We start from the raw sequence: 17,944 nt of genomic DNA on the forward strand, positions 1-17,944 counted from the left end.
CCAACAACAGAAGAAATTCAAATGCTAAAAGAAGAAGACAGATATCGATACAAATCATCGATAGAAGAACCTCCGAAATTAGAGTTAAAGCCACTTCCAAACCATTTGGAATACGCTTATTTACATGGTGAATCTGAATTACCTGTAATAATATCGTCTTCTCTTACTAAAAATGAGAAATCACAACTCATTTCTGTGTTGAAAGCTCATAAACCAGCCATTGCATGGAAAATTCATGATATTAAATGAATAAGTCCTTCGTATTGTACACATAAAATCCTTATGGAAGAAGGTCATAAAACGTATGTGCAACGCCAACGAAGACTAAATCCTAATATGCAAGATGTAGTTAAGAAAGAAATTATTAAATTGCTAGATGCAGGTTTGATATATCCAATTTCTGATAGTCCATGGGTAAGCCCAGTTCAATGCGTACCTAAGAAGGGTGGCATGACTGTCATTACAAATGAAAAAATGAGCTTATTCCTACTAGGACTGTAACATGATGGCGTGTATGTATTGATTATAGAAAATTAAATGACGCCACCAGAAAAGATCACTTTCCCTTACCTTTCATTGATCAAATGTTGGAAAGATTAGCCGGAAATAGTTACTATTGTTTTCTTGATGGATTTTCCGGATATTTTCAAATTCCAATAGCACCCGAAGATCAAGAGAAAATCACATTCACGTGCCCTTATGGTACGTTTGCTTACAAACGCATGCCATTTGGACTTTGCAACGCCCCTGCAACCTTTCAAAGGTGTATGATGGCGATTTTTCACGACATGATAGAAGAATGCATGGAAGTTTTCATGGATGACTTTTCAGTCTTCGGTGATACATTTGAAACATGTCTAGCTAATCTTGAACGAATGTTGATTAGATGCGAACAATCAAATCTAGTACTTAATTGGGAGAAATGCCATTTCATGGTTAAAGAAGGCATCGTTCTTGGACATAAAGTTTCAAAAGAAGGAATTGAAGTGGATAGAGCTAAAGTAGATGTAATTGCTAAACTTCCACATCCCACCAATGTTAGAGGAGTTAGGAGTTTTCTAGGGCATGCCGGTTTTTACCGACGTTTCATAAAAGATTTTTCTAAAGTTGCCACTCCTATGAATAAACTCCTAGAAAAGGATGTTCCATTCATCTTTTCAGATGAATGTATCAAATCTTTTAATATTCTTAAAGAGAAACTCACTAATGCGCCGATCATGATAACACCAAATTGGAATCTACCGTTTGAATTAATGTGCGATGCAAGTGATTTTGCAATGGGAGCCGTTTTAAGACAAAGGATTGAAAAACGATTTCAACCTATATATTATGCTAGTAAGATGTTACAAGGAGCACAAACAAATTACACAACTACTGAAAAAGAACTCCTTGCTATTGTCTTTGCTTTTGACAAATTTCGATCATATCTCGTTCTAGCTAAAACGGTGGTCTATACCGACCATTCTGTTCTTAGATACCTATTTTCGAAACAAGATGCTAAACCAAGATTAATCCGTTAGATCTTACTCTTACAAGAGTTTGATATTGAAATCCGAGATAAAAGAGGAGCAGAAAATCTCGCCGCTGATCATCTTTCTCGTCTTGAAAATCTCGAATTAGAAGTTCTAAATGAATCGGCCATACAAGACAACTTTCCTGATGAATATCTATTGAAGATAGATTATAATGAAATCCCATGGTTTGCAGACTATGCAAACTACTTAGTATGTAGATTCCTTGAAAAAGGATTATCGTACCAAAAACGAAAGAAATTCTTCAGTGATATAAAACACTATTTCTTGGAAGATCCACATCTGTTTAAAAGTTGTCCAGATGGAATAATACGCCGATGTGTATTCGGAGATGAAGCTAGTAAAATTTTAAACCATTGTCACACAGGACCAACAGGAGGGCACTATGGGCCTCAACTAACAGCAAGAAAAGTTTACGATGCTGGCTTCTATTGGCCTACAATTTACAAAGACGCACACCTTCTTTGCAAATCCTGTGATGCTTGTCAAAGGGCAGGAAAAATAAGTCAACGTGATGAAATGCCACAAAATGTCATTCAAGTATGCGAAGTATTTGACATTTGGGGTATTAACTTTATGGGTCCATTTCCAAAATCTCATAATAATCTCTATATTCTCGTTGCCATTGATTATGTATCTAAATGGGCAGAAGCACAAGCTCTCCCAACTAACGATGCACGAGTTGTAGTCAACTTTTTAAAACGTCTTTTTGCAAGGTTTGGAACACCGAAAGCTTTAATAAGTGATCGGGGTACTCATTTCTGTAATAATAAACTTGAGAAAGTTCTTAAAAGATATGGTGTAACTCATAAAATCTCCACCGCATATCATCCACAAACAAGTGGACAAGTTGAAAATACCAACCGAGCTTTAAAACGTATTTTAGAGAAAACCGTAGGATCAAATCCGAAGGAATGGTCCATTAAATTGGAGGATGCACTCTGGGCTTTTAGAACAGCCTACAAAACTCCAATTGGAACCACACCTTTTAGACTTGTTTATGGAAAAGCATGTCATCTTCCAGTAGAAATTGAACACAAAGCATTTTGGGCTTTGAAGACATGTAATCTTGATTTACATGAAGCCGGACGTCTACGATTAAGTCAACTAAACGAATTAGAAGAATTAAGACATGAAGCATACGAAAATTCGTTAATCTATAAAGAAAGAACGAAGAAATGGCATGATAAAAGAATCAGAAGTTCAAAAGAATTTAAAGAAGGAGACAGAGTTCTTCTTTTCAATTCACGATTCAAGCTATTTCCTGGAAAATTGAAATCAAGATGGTCTGGACCATTCATAGTCAAAAGAGTTTCCCATACGGAACGATAGAATTAATAAATTCAAAAGGGATTGAATTTAAAGTTAATGGTCACAGAGCTAAACATTACATACATGGTCCGATGGAAGTTGACAATGAAGTTAATCACAATTTCGATACCACAGCTAACTAAGTGTGGGGGGAATCAAGTCTTTAAAGGATAATATGTATTTCTGTTAGAGTAAGATTTTCTGTTTTCGTGTAGTTCTCGAAAATGGAACCCGAATGGTCTTTCCCTAGCAGACCCTAAAGAACTAGTCTTCTCCCCCCATTCTGAATTTTTATTTTTTTTTAGGTTTTTACGAAATGAAGACTGCCTGTGAACTAAACCATGGTCTAATGCTACACGCTTTGATCACTAAACGTAATAATGACACACTACCGAGTGAAATAGTATCAGTAATTTGAGAAAGATTGGACGGAGTAAGAAAAGAATCCAGATGCGAAGATAATAAGTTACAATTTAGTAAAGGAAAATCAAAATCCGCAGCGAAAAGAAGAGCACGACACCTAGAAAGATGTCACAAATGCGGAAAATGGTCACATGGAGGTAAATGTTCAAATAATCAAACCTATTCAAATACCGAATTTGTTACTTTATGCAGAGACGGACCGTTCATATGTTTAGAAGAAAAAACACTGAATGCTCGAGGTTACGCCTATGTAGCTATGGAAAACCAATTAAACCGACTATCTTATGAATGGGATAGATCGTATAACTAAGAATACTATCTCACAGGTAAGTCTGTACAGTTTTTATTTTTATTTTTATTTTTAACCTTTTGATAATAAACGCTAATTTGTTCGCTATAAAGTATTAAATTGGTATTGAATAAAATTAGGTTTGGCGACCGAAATTATTGATATCATACAAAAATTTATTACATCACTGCGAAATTTAACGTTTATTCTTAAGGTATAAATATCTTTAATCAATCAAACCCAAAATATTTCAAAAATTCGTCATGAGTTAAATTAGGTCTTGGAACCGAAATTACTTTACCGAAAAGAGGGGCGTATATTTTTGATAATATTTGATTGATTAAAGTGGGATAAAAAGCCAAAAAGATTTTTAATTTTATTTTTACCATGTTTTTAAAATTAATATATAAATCTTAAATTAATATTGTAAACTTTGTAAAACAATGTATTTAAAATTGTAAATATTTGAAAAATATAATATAAGTTTGGTGTGATTTTATAATATGAATTTTTAAATTAAGTTTAGTGTGATTTTTTTTAATTTTTAAAATATGAATTTTTAATTTTATGCATTTTAAATTTTAAGTTTGGTATGAAATTTTTATATTAATTTTGAATTTTATGTATTTTTAATTGGTGTGAATTTAAAAACAAAAATTTACTTTATCTCATTAAGTTAAAAATATGATTTTTAAAATTCGTCGTAAGTTGAACACTAGGTCGTTGAACCGAAATTGCTTTACCCGAGGGAGGGACGAGAAATTTTATTATCATTATTTTTAATCTTATTGAATTAAAGTATGCCAAAAACATTAAAAAAAAAAACCAAAAATCTAAGCTTTTAAAACAATCGCTTGAAAAAGACAAAATTTAAAATTTTGTTGAAGGACGGACTAGGACATCGATCCGAAACGACCTCGTCCTAAATAACAAGGGAAACAAAATTTTAAAATTAATTACTTAATTGTTTTAATTAGTATAAGATGTAAACAAAAAAAAAAAAAAAAAAAACTACGCGACTCGCGGAGTTTGAAGGTTCAAACACCGCGACTCGCGGAGGGACCAAAACTCAGAAAAAAATAAAAACGCAAAAACTGACCAGTTGAACATCCCCACACCACAAATACTGCGAAACACAGCCGAAAAACCCGAAAAAACACTCCAAAATTCACAATTTTTGACCGTTAATCATCAAATCTTTTACTAAAATCATGTTGAGAAGGATGCTATCAAGGAATTACTCAAGAAAAACGGTAAATTTCTACACCTAAACACCATTTAATTCGAAAATTAGTGTTCTTGAGCAATTTTATACCCAATTTGATTTTGATGCTTTTTAGTGTAATTATGCTTAAATTGTTTATGTATTATGCTTGTATAACCTAGATTGATGCTATTTAACATGATTAGAAGCCTTAAACTTCAAATTTTGAGTAATCTAGGGTTTGTGTTCTTGAGCAAATTTGGGGCTTTTTGATATAAACAGGTTATGGCCGATTTTTGTCATGAATTGTTGCTAAATTAAGTAGTGTAACATGTTTAGGTAGTTAAATGATCCAAACTTTGAGCCTAAACATGATTTTGAGAATTAAAGTGGACTTTTTCAAGTCTAAAATTCATGAACTTGATTTTTGAGAGACAATGCCATTTGAAACTTGTTTAATTGCTAGTAATGATTATTTTGACATATTATTTGAGTTGAATGCTTATGAACTTGGCGAACATTTTCGTATATGCTTATTTGAAAAAGTATAGATTTGATGAAAATATGAAAATGAGCTTAAGTTTGATATAAATTGATCATGTCATTGTAATTATTTTGATTGATGATTTTGCTGACACTAATGCATATTTGGATGCACAAAAATTGTGTTTGATGTGTTTTGCAGACTGAAAGGGGTGAATCTTCATCCCAAGCTCGCAATGCTCCTGCTGAGAATACGGAACAACAGGAGGTGGATAACTACTACAAACAAGATATACCTCATCCAGTCATGACATTTTCTGATATGCACTTGGAAGATTTGCACCCGAACCTGAGATTTGACAGACTTTTGATAGATTATCCAAAATACCAAAGGGATTTGCATACTCTTCATTCTAAAGTTGTTGAGGTACCTAGGGTCATAGAATGGGGACCATTAGAAGCTGTAGAATTGGCCGGGCCAATTAGGGAATTACTTGCACAGAGGTATGGTAATTCTACTTTTAACGACTGGGTACGTTTATTCACCATGCGTAGACCTGTATATAAAGTATGGTGTGAAGAATTGTTGTGTAGTATAGAATTAAATGATCGGGTAGCTAGTTTAACCGATCGATCTTTTATTAGATTTTTGTTAGGAGGTTCGATGCGCCACATGTCTTTACTAGACATGGCTCAGGCTTTACGTATATATACGCCTGAGGAGTTAGCATCTGCCGATTGTAGAGGGTTGATACTAAATGGTAGAAAGATAAATGAAAATTTTGATACACATGATGTATGGAGTCAAATGACAAGCCATCACCGATTCAAAGGGGGAAATTACTCTTATTTGGATATAGATAGAGCAGAGTTAAGAGTAATTCATAGGTTTTTAGCTAATTCGATTACACAATGAGGTAAGAATAAGGAAAAGGTAAATGAACAGGATTTAGTTTACCATATATGTATTCGAGACCCACAAAGCGCTGTAAGTATACCTTATTGTGTGGGTTATTATTTATCAGCTATGGTTAGGGGGATGAGACCGCATAGCATAATAGGAGGTGGTATATTTATTATTTTGATTGCTGAATATCTCGGTGTGGATATAAGTCGGGGGGGATTATTAGTCGAAGAACCAGAACCCCGCGATACAATAGGTTTAAATGTATACCATGGTGCAAAGGTTTTGAAGAGGCGAAATAATGCCACAGTACAATACCATGGTAGACATCCACAGGTTGAGAGAAACCAACAGCAAGGTAATGTAGGAGGGGGAAATGAAATGGCAGAAATGCAAAGGTTTATAGCTTCACAGGAGTACGAAAATGATAGACATAGAGCATTTGAAGATTGGCAAGTTCACCAAAACCAAATCATAGCTTATTTCCAACATATAGATAGAAACTATATTCCTACTCCATCGCCCATATTCCCTCCCTGGTCTATAGAGATTCAACCACCGTATCCTACGTATAACCCAGCCGAAGCATTTTATAGCACCTATGGTTATGCATGGAACCCCTACTGGTATCATTATCATCCCTAGTCTACTTAGTTTTATTTATTTTGTAATTTGTAATGTTGATACGTTTAATACTTATATTAATATTGTAATAGTTTTTATAATTTTCTAACTTTTATTCTTAGATTTTAATAATTTTTGAATGTGGGGTAATATACCAAACTTCAAAAAAAATGTATATATGTTTGCAGTTTATCTTATGTACACAACAGGGTAAAACAACGCATTTTCAAAGACTGGCATTAAGTTCAGCAAAAGCAACTGATTTTGACGACAAGATGTAAAATATATGTGAAATAACAACAAGACGGAATGAACAAATGATATGCACCATTTATCATTCAGCAAACAAACACAAATATGTTTGGAAACTTTGGTAAAATTTAATCATTTTCACACAAATCACCCTCACTAATTTAAATTGTTACTGATTTCTTGCAAATGAGGGCATTGCAAGATCTTAAGTGTGGGAAGGGGTTAAATTCTTTCGGATTTTTAAAAATTTTTATCTTAAACACTTGCTTACCATTAAAAATACTAGTAAAGCAGTAGTTGTATTAGAATCTAGTGCTCTCTGATAATAAAGAACAGCCCTAGTCTTATATACTGACTACCCAATTCTAGTAAAATTTTTCAAAATTTTCAATTAAATGAACTCAAAATCATGTTTATACATATTTATGAATGATAAAACTAGGTTTTAACACCGAAATTATTGTTACCTCGGAAAGGACATAAATTGAGAAATAAACTAAAATGTTAAAATTCATTTAAAATGGAATAGAGGACAATAAAAAGGAAAATAAAAGCCAAGTGTGGGAAAATTTACCAAGTTATCTTAAACATATGTCACATATATCGGTAACAAATAACTGAAAATACTTTTGCTTTGGACTAAACTAAACTGTTTTACCCGATGAAAGAAAAGAAGAGATGGATCTACACGATGAATCAATTCCATCATTAAAAGGAAGTAAAGTCTTCCGAAAAAGAAACGCGCTTCTTGATTTAGGTCAGGAAGTTGTCGTCCAGACCAGCTGTAGGTTGACGAAAAACCTAGAAAAGTCATCACTAAAATCAGCAGGAAATCTACGGACCTCAGCATTAAACAGGGTCGCCAAGTGGTCAGACTTATCCTAACCATGAGAGGATCTGTCTTGTACAATGGGGGGCACCATGCAAATTAGCTGGATAAGACTAATGAATCAGATCTCCAGAAAGGATAATCTCCTTAAAAGATCAAAAATCAGCTTTTAAGCCTGATATTACTCAATCCTTGAGATTGACCTTAAAGATTGAGAATTACAAACTCATGGAATTCAATGATATCTAAACTCGAGCCTGAACGAGAAAATATTTTGATCAAAATTACAAACCGATTTGTTTTCTAAAAACCCATTTTCAATGCGTTCATTACCATTGAACGTAAAATCCTAGGAATTCACCTGGAATTCATTAGGTCACCTGAACCAAATCGGGTGTCAACCGTAAGAACGGTGGTTGCATAGCATGGTCAAAGACAGGACCTTGTGCCATACCGGAAAATTATAAGGGTGAGCTTTACTATTGCTCCTACCAAGGATAGTAATTGCGTCCGACACGTTATAGACCATAATTAAAAGCATGTCAGGGGACATTGCCTTAACAGTTGCTTGTTCAACGCTTTCCTTTACAACCGGACGGTAGTTTACCGAAAGGTAATATACGGGACAAGTAAACTGGACGTGTTGCTTTCCTAATACAAGGTTAGCAAGTGGGTGACACAAAACCATAAGTTTTAAGCTAAAATTTTCAAATATGAAACCCACCAAACCCACAAAAATAATTTGCAAACACCGGTGAAGGGTTATTCCGGAAAACTTATCTAGGGTAAAAAACTAGATTTAATTTTCAAAAGATCAAATGTTTTCATAAAGATCCAATTTCCTTAATGGATCTAAATTTTTATAGTCATGTGAGACTGTAAACCATATCGTTACTACCATTGTTTATATCGTCGTATAGAAATCACTGATGTACAAAGTGCGATGAATAAAGAAGTGATTCTAGTATTCCAAGACTATATTGCTTGAGGACAAGCAACGCTCAAGTGTGGGAATATTTGATAATGCTAAAAACGAACATATATTTCATAGCATTATTCCCCAAGAAAGACAAGCTTTTAGTTGCAAATGTTCTATTTACAAGTGATATTCGTTTAAATATTAAAAGGTGAAGACAAAAGACAGATTCGACGAATTGAAAATGCAAACGACCAAAAAGCTCAAAAGTACAAAATACAATCAAAGAGGTTCCAATTATTGATAAGAAACGTCTCGAAATTACAAGAGTACAAGATTCAAAACGCAAAGTACAAGATATAAAATAGTACGCAAGGACGTTCGAAAATCCGGAACCGGGACCAGAGTCAACTCTCAACGCTCGACGCAACGGACTAAAAATTACAAGTTAACTATGTATATAAATATAATATAATATATAATTAATTATATTAATTATATATATATATATTATATTTATAAAATAAATCGTCGGCAAACAAAGAGCCAAATGTGGGTGAGCTGTAAAAACGATCTCCGTGACTCGCGGAGTTTGAAGAAGAAAAGGGCCGCGAGTCGCGGAGCCCCAAATTTTGAAACTGCCTATAAAGCTGGCGCATTCTGATCGTAAAAATCATCCAAATTCAATCTCTCTCTATATATGTATACGTAAATATATTTATATTTATATTTTAATTTTAATTTTAATTATAATTCTAATAATAAGGGTATGTTAGCGAATGTTGTAAGGGTGTAAGTCGAAATTCTGTCCGTGTAACGCTACGCTATTTTTAATCATTGTAAGTTATGTTCAACCTTTTTACATTAATGTCTCGTAACTAAGTTATTATTATGCTTATTTAAAACGAAGTAATCATGATGTTGGGCTAATTAATAAAATTGAGTAATTGGGCTTTGTACCATAATTGGGGTTTGGACAAAAGAACGACACTTGTGGAAATTAGACTATGGGCTATTAATGGGCTTTATATTTGTTTAACTAAATGATAGTTTATTAATGTTAATATAAAGATTTACAATTGGGCGTCCCTATAAATTACCATATACACTCCATCGGACACGATGGGCGGGGTATTTATATGTACGAATAATCGTTCATTTAATCGGACACGGGAATGGATTAATAGCCACTAGAATAATTAAAACAGGGGTGAAATTATGTACAAGGACACTTGGTATAATTGATAACAAAATATTAAAACCTTGGGTTACACTCAGTCGACATCCTGGTGTAATTATTAAACAAAGTATTAAAATCTTGTTACAGTTTAAGTCCCCAATTAGTTGGAATATTTAACTTCGGGTATAAGAATAATTTGACGAGGACACTCGCACTTTATATTTATGACTGATGGACTGTTATGGACAAAAACCAGACGGACATATTAAATAATCCAGGACAAAGGATAATTAACCCATGGGCATAAAACTAAAATCAACACGTCAAACATCATGATTACGGAAGTTTAAATAAGCATAATTCTTTTATTTCATATTTAATTTCCTTTATTTTATATTTAATTGCACTTCTAATTATCGCATTTTATTTATTGTTATTGTATTTAATTGCACTTTAATTTTCGTACTTTTTAATTATCGCAAGTTTATTTTATCGCACTTTTATTTATCGAAATTTCATTATCGTTATTTACTTTACGCTTTAATTTAAGTCTTGTATTTATTTTTAATATTTTACATTTGGTTTTAACTGCGACTAAAGTTTTAAAATCGACAAACCGGTCATTAAACGGTAAAAACCCCCTTTATAATAATAATATTACTTATATATATATTTGTATTTTTATAAAAGTAAACTAATATAGCGTTAAGCTTTGTTTAAAGATTTTCCCTGTGGAACGAACCGGACTTACTAAAAACTACACTACTGTACGATTAGGTACACTGCCTATAAGTGTTGTAGCAAGGTTTAAGTATATCCATTCAATAAATAAATAAATATCTTGTGTAAAACTATATCTTATTTAATAGTATTTCCTTCTAAAATTTAATAGTATTTTATACCCCTCTGCTCAAACATCAGTTACGCCTAAAGGTATTAAAGCTTACAGGAATTCTATATCCAAAACGGCAATAACTTAAAAGGCACTAAAATTTAAAACGGCGTCGTAAAATTCTAAAGCGCCTAAATCTTAATCTCAAGAAAAAGCACTTAAGGGATTTTACGGCAAAGCCTAAAAATCTAGAAATAAAAATAAGCTACGGCAAAATACTAAATTTAAAACTAGCTACGAACAATAAAAATACAAATATTATGCTAAAAACAAATAAAAATAAACAAAAAAAAATAAAAATAAACTTAAAGTTGTAAAAGTACAATTTTTATAAAAATATTATTTTTATATTTTTATTTTATAAAAGTATTAATTTTTATATATAATAAAACTAATTAAAAGTAATTATTACAAATTTAATTAAAACTAAAAATTAAATATTAAATTAATTAAACCTAATTAGGGTTTTAAAATAATAATAATTAATAATATTCCGTAATAAATGAGAAGTAGGGTTCCTGGGTGCGCCTGTCAGGGTGGCTCCGCGAGTCGCGGTGCCACGTAACAGAAAATCTCCGCAAGTCGCGGAGTTTGCAAGACGTTTTTTTTTAATTTTATATTGTTTTTCTAAAATGATATATAAATATATTTATACAAAAATAAATTAAAAATATAGCGTTTCGCCGAAGTTCCCTGGCAGAGGCGCCAAAAACTTGATGTGGTAGCATGGGGGTACGTGATAGTACTATATTTTACTACGAAATACGTTACAAATTACACAAGTTTTAATTATTTATTTACAAATGGGATATACCTAAACTTTGCTACAACACTATAGGCAGTGTACCTAATCGTAGAGTAGTATAGTTTTTAGTAAGTCCGGTTCGTTTCACAGGGAGCGGGCTTATTGCACACTATATTTTTAAACAACTATATTTGTACAAAATATATATAATTATATATAATAATATATAAAAGGGGGTTTACCATTTAATGACCGGTTTGTCGATTTATATTTTAAGCGAAGCGTATAGTAAATGACGATATTTAAATAAAAATATAAAATAAATAACAATAATTAAAATGACAATAAATAAAAGTACGAGGAAAAATGAAATAAAATATATTATGCTTATTTAAACTTCCGTAACCATGATAGTTGACGTGTTTATTTTAGTTTTATACCCATGGGTTAATTGTCCTTTGTCCTGGATTATTTAATATGTCCGTCTGGTTTTTGTCCATAACAGTCCATCAGCCATAAATATAAAGTGCGAGTGTCCTCGTCAAATTATCCTTATACCCGAAGTCAAATATTCCAACTAATTGGGGACTTAAACTGTAACAAGATTTTAATAATTTGTTTAATAATTACACCAGGTTATCGACTGCGTGTAACCTAAGGTTTTAATACTTTGTTATCAATTATGCCAAGTGTCCTTGTACATAATTTCACCCCTGTTTTAATAATTCTAGTGACTATTAATCCATTCCCGTGTCTGGTTAAATGAACGATTATTCGTACATATAAATACCCCGCCCATCGTGTCCGATCGAGTGTATATGGTTATTTATAGGTACATTCAATTGTAAATCTTTATATTAAAATTAACAAACTATCATTTAGTAAACAAATATACAGCCCATTAATAGCCCATAGTCTAATTTCCACAAGTGTCGTTCTTTTGTCCAAACCCCAATTATGGTACAAAGCCCATTTACCCAATTTTAATATTTTTAGCCTAACATCATGATTACTTCGTCCTAAATAAACATAATAATAAATTAAGTACGAGACATTAATTTAAAAAGGAGAACATAGCTTACATTGATTATTTATCGCGTAGTGTTACACGGACAGAGCTCCGACTTTAAAACCCGTAAAATAACCTTTGCATAACCCAAACTAATCTAATATAAAACTAAACTAATTTATATATATATATATATATATATATATATATATATATATATATATATATATATATATATATATATATATATATATCAGAGAGAGATTGATATTGGGGATGGTTGAACTCGGCAGAAGCTCGTTCATTTTATAGGGAAATTCTGATTTTTCAAACTCCGCGAGTCGTGGAGTTTTAAGCCTGCAAACTCCGCGAGTCGTGGAGTTTGAAAATCTAGCTCACACAATTTTGGAACCTTGCTTGTTGACATAATATATTTATAAATATAAAATATAAATAATTAATTTAATTATTTATATATTATATTATATTCTTGTGCATAGTAGACTTGTAATTTTTAGTCCGTTGCGTCGGGCGTTGATAGTTGACTCATGTCCCGGTTCTGGATTTTCGAACGTCCTTGCGTACAATTTAATATCATGTACTTTGCGTTTTGTAACTTGTACTCTTGTCATTTTGAGACGTTTCTCATCAATAAATTGAACCACTTGGATTGTATCTTGTACATTTGAGCTTTTTGACGTTTTTGTCTTCAAATCTTCGTTTTCGCCTTTTGTCTTCGCACTTATTTATTTAAACAATTACAATAAAAATATAATACAATTACATATGAAAACCTATTATTTAGGAGGGATATTGCTATGAAATATATGTTCCTTTTTAGTCTTATCACTTATGCTATAATATTATTACTTATTGAATGCTGGATTTTGACTTAAGTCGAAACTTTTGTTTAGAAGATCAATGGCAAATGGAAGAGTTCCAAGGGAAATGCCCACAGCAGCACAAATTAATGAAATGATAACTGCTCGAGTAGCCGAAGCAATGGCGAATGCCAACCCCCAAGCTCCACCCGCTAACCAGAACAATCATAACGGGTGCACCTGTGACGACCCGGAAATTTTCGACCAAATTTAAACTTAATCCTTATATGGTTTCGAAACGATAAGCAAAGTCTATAATGTTGAATCTCAAAAACTTTGAACTGTGTTTATATATACACTTGACCTTTGACTATTCCCGACGATTCATGAACAGTTGTATGCAAATAAAAATGTATATATATATATATATATATATATATATATATATATATATATATATATAAAAGAGTATATATATATATATATTATTCTGAATTAATAAAAATATAATTTAGTCATTTGAGTTAAAAAATGTAAAATAATAAAAACGAATTCATTAAGTAATTATGAGAAGTGAATCTGTATATTAATACATATGACTTCTATGAATAATTGTTATTATTCGTATAATGTAATATATATATATATATATATATATATATATATATATATATATATATATATATATATATATATATATATATATATATATATATATAAGTTATAACTAATAAATATTCAATGAAGATTATCATATTATTATTAAATATTACATGATACAATTTAAAATATAAATGGTATATTAATATTATTACTTTTATGACAATTAAAGATAATAATACTAATATTAATATCAGTATTATTATTAATATTACATCCATATGAAATTTAACATAATTAAATTTTTATATCATTAGTAATATTATTATTATCATTATTAATGTCATTACTATTATAATTAATAGTAAAATTTTAATTATTATAATTAATATTAATATTATTATTAGTATCATTAATAGGATTAGTATTTTTTTTACTAGTATTACCATATCTATATTATTATTGTTATCTATTTTGATGTCATTATTACTAATATAACTATTAGTATTATTATTTATATCTCGATATTATTATCAATGATTTTATTAATTTATTACTAGTATTAATATTTGATTATTAATAACATTACCAATATCAAAATATATGAATTAGAGATATACATAAACAAATATATAAAACAGATATATACATATATATATATATATATATATATATATATATATATATATATATATATACAGATCGGATATATAGATAGATACATGAATACAGTTAAATAAATAAATAAATATCGTATATATATATAAATATAAATACGGAAAATACATAAATAAAAATAAATAAATACTCAATCTGTTTTACATCCTTATCAATCTGTAGGAGGTTTGTTTTATATCTTAAAAATTGCACCAATCACGGAATCAATCACAGATGTAAACAAAAGCAGTTACACATCAACTTCTTTCTTTTTACTTTCTTCTGATTTTTCTGTGTAGCCAGGATTCATTGTCGACAAATTTGATCACTACACAACAATGATAATTGATTATAAGTAATACCATTTGTTAAATTATTCAATGACACATTCATGCACTTGAACACACAATTATCCATCCCATCTCATTGATCACGAACCACCTTAACAATAAACATCATCAACTTCATAATTTCTGTTTCTTTCAAGCCGTCGGCTACTACAGTCTAGTTGGAAAAACAGCCCGAGAACCACCACCACATTCAAACACCATGAAACAACTAACTGTTGCTTGATTATTATTATTTTTTACATCAAACACCATCGTATATAATCACTAGTTGTTTAGCTAGATCCTCATCTCAATCGACTACTAGTTACAGCCATAATCAAACATCACCTTTACCAAACACCACCACAAACCTTCGTGAACCCAAAGCACCCTAACCATATCACCATTACTTCTGTTTTCTGCAGGAGAAACCCAAGAATCCACCATTCGGTTGCAACCCATATTAATACTGAAAAACAAATCGTCATCACCATATATGTTCTTCCTTTCTTTCTGTCGTTATTTTTGCAACCCACTTCCATTTCTTATCTATACTACTGGCTCCTAACTAGCTGCTGCTAAGACATTTGAAATATACATCCTATTACCATTTTCCTCTTTAAACCTAAACCTTTATCACCACTCTTAAATACATAAAAAGTGTCCACTTGATTGTATTGGAGTTATTACATATTACATTATAAAATTCAAGCATGTTGTGCAGGTGGGACAACCATGAACTTCATGGCCGTCATTCTCAACCAAGTGACTTCCATTTTATTTAAATGATGTATTATATATTACTTTTATATGCAAGCATGCTCACAGTAAACTAGGTCCATCGAACAACAACAAAAACAAATGGAATGGAAAATTGGGCCATTTCTTATTTAAAGGTTTTACAAAAAATAATAATAATAGGATTTTAATGTTGAGCCTATGTTTTGGATTCAGTCGGAAACCACCACAAATCCTTGTTTCTTTACGAGGCAATTAGTGAAAGGATAAGAAGACTAGTAGGTTTAATAATAACGTAAATAATGAGGAGGATAAATAGTGAATTTAATAGTATGATAATGATAAGATGATTTTTAGTATGATAATGATAAGATGATGATAAAAATTGATCAATTTAGGGATGAAGAAGATCAAATGATATGATTGAAGATGATTAAGATGATTAAGATTAATACGATGATGATTTACGAGATAGAGATGAGATGTCAAATGATTCTGGGGTGATACATATTGAACCAAAAACCTTTAGGGTTTCATGGGCTATCATGTTTGTTGGCTTCTTAGGATACAAAGTTAGTTGGGTTTTTAATTTGCTAGCTGGGCCGAATAACGAGTTAAAAGGATTTGGATAGTAATTGAATCAGAAAAGAAATAGGCAGATCATTGGTTAGGGGTGTTCGCAAGGAACGAGAGGTCATGGGTTCAAAACCGGACTTGGGCATTTTTTTTGAGGGCTTCTTCTTTGAGGTAGTTACCTATATATTTATTTATTATTTTTATTATCTTATTATAATTATCATTACTATAATAATAATAATAATAATAATAATAATAATAATAATAATAATAATAATAATAATAATAATAATAATAATAATAATAATAATAATAATTATTATTATTATTATTATTATTATTATTATTATTATCATTACAAATAAATATTATCTATATAAAGAGATATATATTCATTTCATATATCATAACTAAATTAATATTACATACTAATTTTTAAATAAAATGTTATTATCTATAAAAATATAAAATAGTTTTACTTAATCTAGTTATTACTATCACATATAAATTTTCAAGATAACAAGTATATAAATATTAATAAATAAATTTGTTTGAATATTATTACATGTTTTAATATATATATAACTGATATAGGTTTGTGAATTCGAGACCAATCTTATACTTGTTCAATGACATCATATGTATTTTTACTACAAAATACAGTATAGTGAGTTCATTTGCTCCCTTTTACTCTTTACATTTTTGGGACTGAGAATACATGCGCTGTTTTTATAACTACTTTATTAAATGCTTTTGAAATATATTTTTGAACTGCGAATACATGAAATGCTTTTATAAATGTTTGACGAGATAGACACAAGCAAAATATTACTCGAATGAATTATGTGGACGTGATAATTGCCACCATTGAATTATGTGGACGTGATAATTGCTACAATTGATCTGAATATTTTTTCCCTGATTATTATTGCTTGGTAACCTAAGAATTAGGGAACATCACTAATTTTGAGAATTAGTGCACGCCTAATTGACGCGAATCCTAAAGGTAGCTACCGAGTTTAACACCCCCACCCAGAATGTTCACTAGACGGAAGGGCTAGTGGGCGTGGTGTTTAGTACTTCGAAGTTTATATGATTATTATACAGACGATATGTTCTGTTTTGGGGATATTATTATGCGCATTATATGTTAAGGTCGGTTACCAAGCCAAGCTATGAAAGCAATGAAAAGTGAATGTTTTGTATCGAGAGAATGATTTTATACACAGGTTATGTGTATGTTATTTTTGTGCACAAGATATGTGTATGGTTACTAAGATTTATGAAAGATGATTTCGTACACGAGAAAGGTGTACTGTATTTAAAAGATATTGCATGTACATTACAGGTGGGTATAGAATTCAGGCCCATTTGTACCATGCGGGATTTAAATCTTGTGGTCTATCAAAATGATGAATTTTATTGTTTTATGATAAACCTATGAACTCACCAATCTTTTGGTTGACACTTGAAAGCATGTTTATTTTCATGTATGAAACAAATCTTCCACTGTGTATTTGCTCATTTTAGAGATATTACTTGGAGTCATTCATGACATATTTCAAAAGACGTTGCATTCGAGTCGTTGAGTTCATCAAGATTATTATTAAGTCAATTATAGTTGGATATA

This window comes from Rutidosis leptorrhynchoides, chromosome 9, assembly GCF_046630445.1.
Source record: "Rutidosis leptorrhynchoides isolate AG116_Rl617_1_P2 chromosome 9, CSIRO_AGI_Rlap_v1, whole genome shotgun sequence".
In the NCBI taxonomy this organism is placed as follows: domain Eukaryota; kingdom Viridiplantae; phylum Streptophyta; class Magnoliopsida; order Asterales; family Asteraceae; genus Rutidosis; species Rutidosis leptorrhynchoides.